This window comes from Acanthochromis polyacanthus, chromosome 15 (genome assembly GCF_021347895.1).
Source record: "Acanthochromis polyacanthus isolate Apoly-LR-REF ecotype Palm Island chromosome 15, KAUST_Apoly_ChrSc, whole genome shotgun sequence".
Lineage (NCBI taxonomy): Eukaryota > Metazoa > Chordata > Actinopteri > Pomacentridae > Acanthochromis > Acanthochromis polyacanthus.
This window is the reverse complement of record NC_067127.1, coordinates 1351037-1357757: the sequence shown is the minus strand read 5'-3', so window position 1 is coordinate 1357757 and position 6721 is coordinate 1351037.

Genomic DNA, 6721 nt, shown 5'->3' with positions numbered 1-6721 from the left:
TCATGTGGCTTTCTCATTTGGTTTCATTCATCAGATGTGTCAGAAGCCCTTTAGTTTCCTTTCAGAATCAACATTTTCTCTGGGTTGCTAAACTACAAAATACTTGTACAAATGTGGACCATTGATTGCAAACAAGATCTGTTAATTTGCACAAACCAAAGAGACAGGAGCTGAACTGATGAGCTGAGGTGCTGCACAATTAGTGTGAGATCAAATATGTTTTAGCTGTAAATCACGCAAAGCTAATCTGCTGGAAAACAAGCACAATAGGTCTCCTTTAAGATATAAAACTCTGTAACCCCGCAGTAGTTGAAAAACTGGCCTGACCCAGTAGGATTTCTGTTATGGCTTGTATGAAAATGGTTCGAGAGCTTCTTCAGGCTTGAAACCAACACATAAAATCAAAAAACAAAAGTTTAAGACACGTTAGATGCTTAGATCTTCTCACAATACAATCAGAGACTCATCTGATCAGAGCAGACCAGAGTCTTGAAGAACTAACTTCAGCAGCAGATGGTCTGACTCCCACAGAGCCCTGAACTCAGCATCACAGAGTCAGACTGGGATTACACGAGGAGACGAATAAATCCACAGAAGAACTGTGGCGACTCCTCCAAGACGCTCAGAACAACCAGCCTGCCAAGTTTAGTGGAAAACTCTGAAGAATAAAACCATGAAAATACACAATCTTTAAAGGTGCCTAGTTTCATGACCGACCTTTAAACCCCTCTACGGCTAAATGGAAGTTTATGTTCATTTTTAGCTCTTATGTCTTCATGTGTTTGCATTGGAACCCACTGAGCTGCATTCCTGTCAAACTAAGAGGTTTTTATGGGTTTTGCAGAAAACTTGAGGCTGAAACACAAAGTGAGGAAGGTAGAGAGAGACGGTTTGTTTGGTTTGTTAACACGCGGCTGAACAGGAAGTAGAGGAGCATCAGGAGGGCTGGATGATGGGATGGGAAGGTTAAACTGGTCCTCAAAGGGAAATGAGGTGGTTTGGAATGAAACAAGAACAAACGCAGGGCAAACAGAAAGAAAAAAACAAGGAGGTTGGGAGTGGCTGGGCTTTTATTTATCACCTGTTCCACTGTAGTTTTCCACCTGGAAACACAGAACAAACTCATGTTTTAGTGTTTAAACCAAAGCACAATGTGAGAGTTTTGCACAGAATTGCCATTTTCAATCTAAAACTAAGTACAAAAGTAAACAGTATTCTAAAAATCTCAAACCAGACCTGCATTTTTTCATCTAAAATGGCAGATGCCAATCAGCTGTGACTCACAATATGTGTGAGAACAAATTATTCTGATTGCTGTCAAACTGCCAAACACAGCGTGATGGTTTCCAGGCTGACGGATTAAAAACTCTGCACAGTAAACAAAACCTTTTGTGTTTGACGAGGTCCTGAAACCTTTGGATTTCAGGTTTAGTTCTCTCAGCCTGTTTTGTTGTCAGTAAATGAATAAGAACACACACATGGTTGAATTCTTCCCTCTGTTGCTATACGCTGAAGTGTTTTTGTGAAGGAGGTTCCTGGCAGCACTTCGAAACATTAGACACATTTTTGGAGTTTCTGTTGGAGATTCACGTGGATGAAACATGATGTGTTACTTTATTTATTCAGGAAAAGCTTCTAAATTAACTAATTTTGTGCTTTTCATTAAGTTCTTACAAGTTGGGGTTCTAAAAACTCTCATGAGTTATTTTTGTTGTTGTCATTACATTTGTCCAAACAAATGTACCTTTAGTGGTACCAGGAATCAAAATGAACAAGAAATTGAGGAAAACAAGGGCGGTCTAACATTTATTTCTATGAGTGTATGTTCACATTTTAGAAGTAGGCAATGCCATACCTACAATTTTTTACTGATGAAGACTAATAGCTTGGAGTAAATACATCACAAAGATGATTGTCTATTTAGATTTATGCACAACTGTGGAAACATGACCTAAGACATCTATAGAAAGACATGCAAAGCAGCCTCTGCATGCAGCATTTGCATTGTGCCTTACAGCCCGTCTTAAATTTGCACATGACAAGATCTGTGCAAATTTAAGTCCTGTGCAAATCCTTTGAAATAGTGGCAGATGTAGTGTAGACAGGAGTTGCTGGAGAGCCTGGGGAACCCTGCTGCCATCCCCATAGAGACCGCAAAATTGTCACATGGTGTTGCACAAGTGCCTTGCCCCATACATGTCCACTCTAAAGAGAAACATGATTCATGATGCCAAGGAACTCCATTATTCTTAGCCATATTTATATCAGGGCTGCACAGTGTCGTAGTGGTTAGCACTTTTGCCTTGCAGCAAGAAGATCCCCGGTTCAAATCCCGGCCTGGGATCTTTCTGCATGGAGTTTGCATGTTCTCCCTGTGCATGCGTGGGTTTTCTCCGGGTACTCCGGCTTCCTCCCACAGTCCAAAAACATGCTGAGGTTAATTGGTTACTCTAAATTGTCCGTAGGTGTGAATGTGAGTGTGATTGTGTGTCTGTATATGTAGCCCTGTGACAGACTGGTGACCTGTCCAGGGTGTCCCCTGCCTTCACCAAGTCAGCTGGGATAGACTCCAGCACCCCCCATGACCCTAGTGAGGAGAAAGAAGCTTATAGAGAGAATGGATGGATGGATATTTACAGTATGTCCCTACACAATTTTTTCTTATCTGGTAAGCTACTTGAAGGAGGTGCTGATGGAGTGCATCACTACTTGGTGGAATGTGGTGAAAATCTTTTCCTTTGTGAAAGAAGAGGGAGAGTTGTGCAGCATCCACAGTTGTGATGTTGTCCTCAGATACACCACAGAGCATTGGGACAAATCTCTGGAGCATGGGTGTCTGACCTGGACTACTGTAGCTGATAGTTTGTCTGAGGACTTTCATTGCATGCTAAGCTATAGTGGGGCTGGTAGGCAACTCTGTGAACAGTGGCAACATGTATGATTTTGTGGGTGAAGCAGCCTCTGTGATGCTACAGCATTTCTGCAGCTTTTGTGCTCCACGGCAGGATTTTAACTCATCACCTGATGCTGAGGAAGAAACAGTACACGTCTATTCATCATGGTGTGATTGAGGTGGATGCAGCGGTGACACCTGGATCTTTTCTACAGCCTTTTTTTTTTTTTTTTTTTAAAAACATGATTGCAATCACTGTCATCTTCCCCCTGGACAGAGCTCTGTCCCATTTGGAGAAGCCTGCAAGTACTGTGAGAATCATGTTCTTTGATTTCTCCAGTGTATTTTAAACTTGAACCCCATTTTATTGGATTCCTTGACCCCAAAAATGTACACTTTGGCACCAAGGTTGTCATATCTATAACAGAAACAAAGATATGGGCTCTAGAGGATTTTCGGCGCATTGACGGCCATTTTGGAAAAAATGTGTTCATTTCCAATACAAAAGGTGATCTCACTTGTGTCTTAGGATAAATTTATTTGTATGACCCTAAGGTACTTCCATACCAAAGGGGACCTTTGCATCATGACTTGAAGTCAGAAGCCTATTTTTTGGGGTTTACCTCCCGACTAAAAGCATAAAAGTCCATCAATGTGGGACAAAAATAAAACCTGTATAATCACACATTTCACCCTAGCTTTGTAAAACATGAACTAATGTTTCCAGATGTACTTATATACAGAAGGAAATCTTCTTGAGAGTTTCGTGTTTTTAACCCTCCTGCCATCCTGATCTGTTTTAAAGTTTAAAAATGTGAAAAAAGTATTTTTACAATGAAAACTTCAACATGTGAATGTTCTTAAAGAAAATATCTGAACTTTCACTGATATACACAGAATCGCTTTAGCTTGTTTTTATTATTTTTGGAAGATTTTTATCCATTTTTTAAAAAATATTTACTTTTTATTTTTATTTTTTTTACATTTTTATTTATTTCCAAATTTGAAGATTTTTTAAAAAATAAAACTTTAAGGGGAAACCTTTAAGAAATTTTTGGAATTTTCTTCCTGAAGATTTCGCAAATTTTTACAAATTTGGGGAATTTTTTGCTGATTTTTTTGGATTTTTTTTAGACAAGGAAACAAATTTTTTTTGTGCCCGTAAATGAAGACTACAGGAGGGTTAAAGGCCCACTTCTACTACACTAACTCTCTGTAAACTACAGTAAACCTTCAGCAGTTTAAAAGCACATTTTAATGTCTGTATTGTTCAAAGTCCGCTAACAGTTCTGCTCTATTTAAAGCTTATAAATTCATCCAAGGAATGTTTAATGGTTTATTTTCTCATAATGAAACAGAAAACTGTCATCAGCTTAAGGTCTTTAGGTCTTAACTGCCAGACAAACACACAAACTCAACAAAACCAGCAGTGTTAACAGAGACACACCTTTGGACGAGCTGCTCGGTTATGGATCTGGTTACAGGCAACACACACTCACACACTAACATACAAACACTTCCATGGGAACCCCTGGCAGCTCTGTCAAAACACAATAGATTCCTGTCAGTGTCAGGTGCAGCTGCACACTGTAGCACACATACACCAACAATGATAAAGAATGCATTGTTTTGCATCCGAAACCACAACATTTTTTATTCATAAAAAGAGAAAAAAATGTCAATGCACTCTGACATCGAAATGAAAACTGTTTGTTTAATGTGTCTGAGCTGAATTCCTGCAAACTCCAGGGGATCTGGTCTGTATCTGACCTCCACCTCTGACCTCGAACACAAACACTAATGCCTTACCAGCATGTCTAAAATGTAATCCTGACTCCTGTTAATGGAGATACTCAAGTTTTATGAATGGACGCTGCATAATTTTGTCAGAACTGTATAATACAGAACAGACAATGATAAAGGAAGAGCCCAGAATATCACCAACCACTCACATATGGCACATTTTAGTGTCTTTCATCTCGTTGATATAGTTGCAGCTTTTCTTTGAGTCTCTCAAACTCTCTCCTGAGACACAGTTAACTACTAGCTTTGAACACAGTGGAGCTTTTAGCTGTGTAACGGTCATAAAAACATTAAAATGAGTGTAAATATTAGACTCATATTCACCTGGAGGACACAAACACGACCTCCAAATGAGTGCTGATGCTCCTCAGGGTGCATACATTGTCAGCTAAGGCCACTGTAAGGGGAAAATACTGCAATGTTTACATTAGCTTAGTAAAAAAATTTAGAAGTTTTTTTCAGTCAGCAATCATATGGAGTTTTATGGAGCCAAAGAACAAGGAATGTGGTCGTGGCAGCATCATGATGTGAAGCACGGTGGAGGCAGCGTCATGATGTGAAGCACGGTGGTGGCAGCGTCATGATGTGAAGCACGGTGGAGGCAGCATCATGGTGTGAAGCACGGTGGAGGCAGCATCATGATGTGAAGCACGGTGGAGGCAGCATCATGGTGTGAAGCACGGTGGAGGCAGCATCATGATGTGAAGCACGGTGGAGGCAGCATCATGGTGTGAAGCACGGTGGTGGCAGCATCATGATATGAAGCACGGTGGAGGCAGCATCATGGTGTGAAGCATGGTGGTGGCAGCGTCATAATGTGAAGCACGGTGGTGGCAGCGTCATAATGTGAAGCACGGTGGTGGCAGCATCATGGTGTGAAGCACGGTGGAGGCAGCATCATGATGTGAAGCACGGTGGAGGCAGCATCATGGTGTGAAGCACGGTGGTGGCAGCATCATGATATGAAGCACGGTGGAGGCAGCATCATGGTGTGAAGCACGGTGGAGGCAGCATCATGATGTGAAGCACGGTGGAGGCAGCATCATGGTGTGAAGCACGGTGGTGGCAGCATCATGATATGAAGCACGGTGGAGGCAGCGTCATGATGTGAAGCACGGTGGTGGCAGCATCATGATATGAAGCACGGTGGAGGCAGCATCATGGTGTGAAGCACGGTGGAGGCAGCATCATGATGTGAAGCACGGTGGTGGCAGCATCATGGTGTGAAGCACGGTGGAGGCAGCATCATGATGTGAAGCACGGTGGAGGCAGCATCATGATGTGAAGCACGGTGGAGGCATCATCATGATGTGAAGCACGGTGGAGGCAGCATCATGATGTGAAGCATGGTGGTGGCAGCGTCATAATGTGAAGCACGGTGGTGGCAGCGTCATAATGTGAAGCACGGTGGTGGCAGCATCATGGTGTGAAGCACGGTGGAGGCAGCATCATGATGTGAAGCATGGTGGTGACTAGTCTAAAACTCAATGAACCTTCACTAATTTGTTGTCTTTTTACTAATAATTTTTCTGACTCTGTGAGCTTTATGTTGAAAATTTGCACCTTTTTAAAAACTTTAGTCATTTCTTTTCACCTCCAGCTGTCTTCTGTCACTGATTTCCAGCTACGACACACCTTGAAATAGCTGCAAGTTTACGAGGAGAAACCACGCCTTTAGTTTCCTGGATCATCTTTCAAGTCTGTAACATTCTCTGGAAACTCCCATTTTCCTGCTCAACTTGCCTCACCACCTCTTCTCCTTCTCCTCCTTCCTCCTCAGACACAATAGTCCTCCCAGGGCACAAAGAGAACTGGGTGAGAACGTCTCATAGTTTCCTGGTGAGAATAGTCACGTCTACTATTAGATTCACCATCTGTGATGAAGGAGAATTCCTCCATGCACAATAATGGTCAATATTCAGAGGAATATTGTTTGAAAATCTGACTTTTGACTGTTACTGGTGCAGTTTATGACTGCAATATCATGTTTCCTGCATACTCTTCAAATCTTAAAGGAGCATCAAA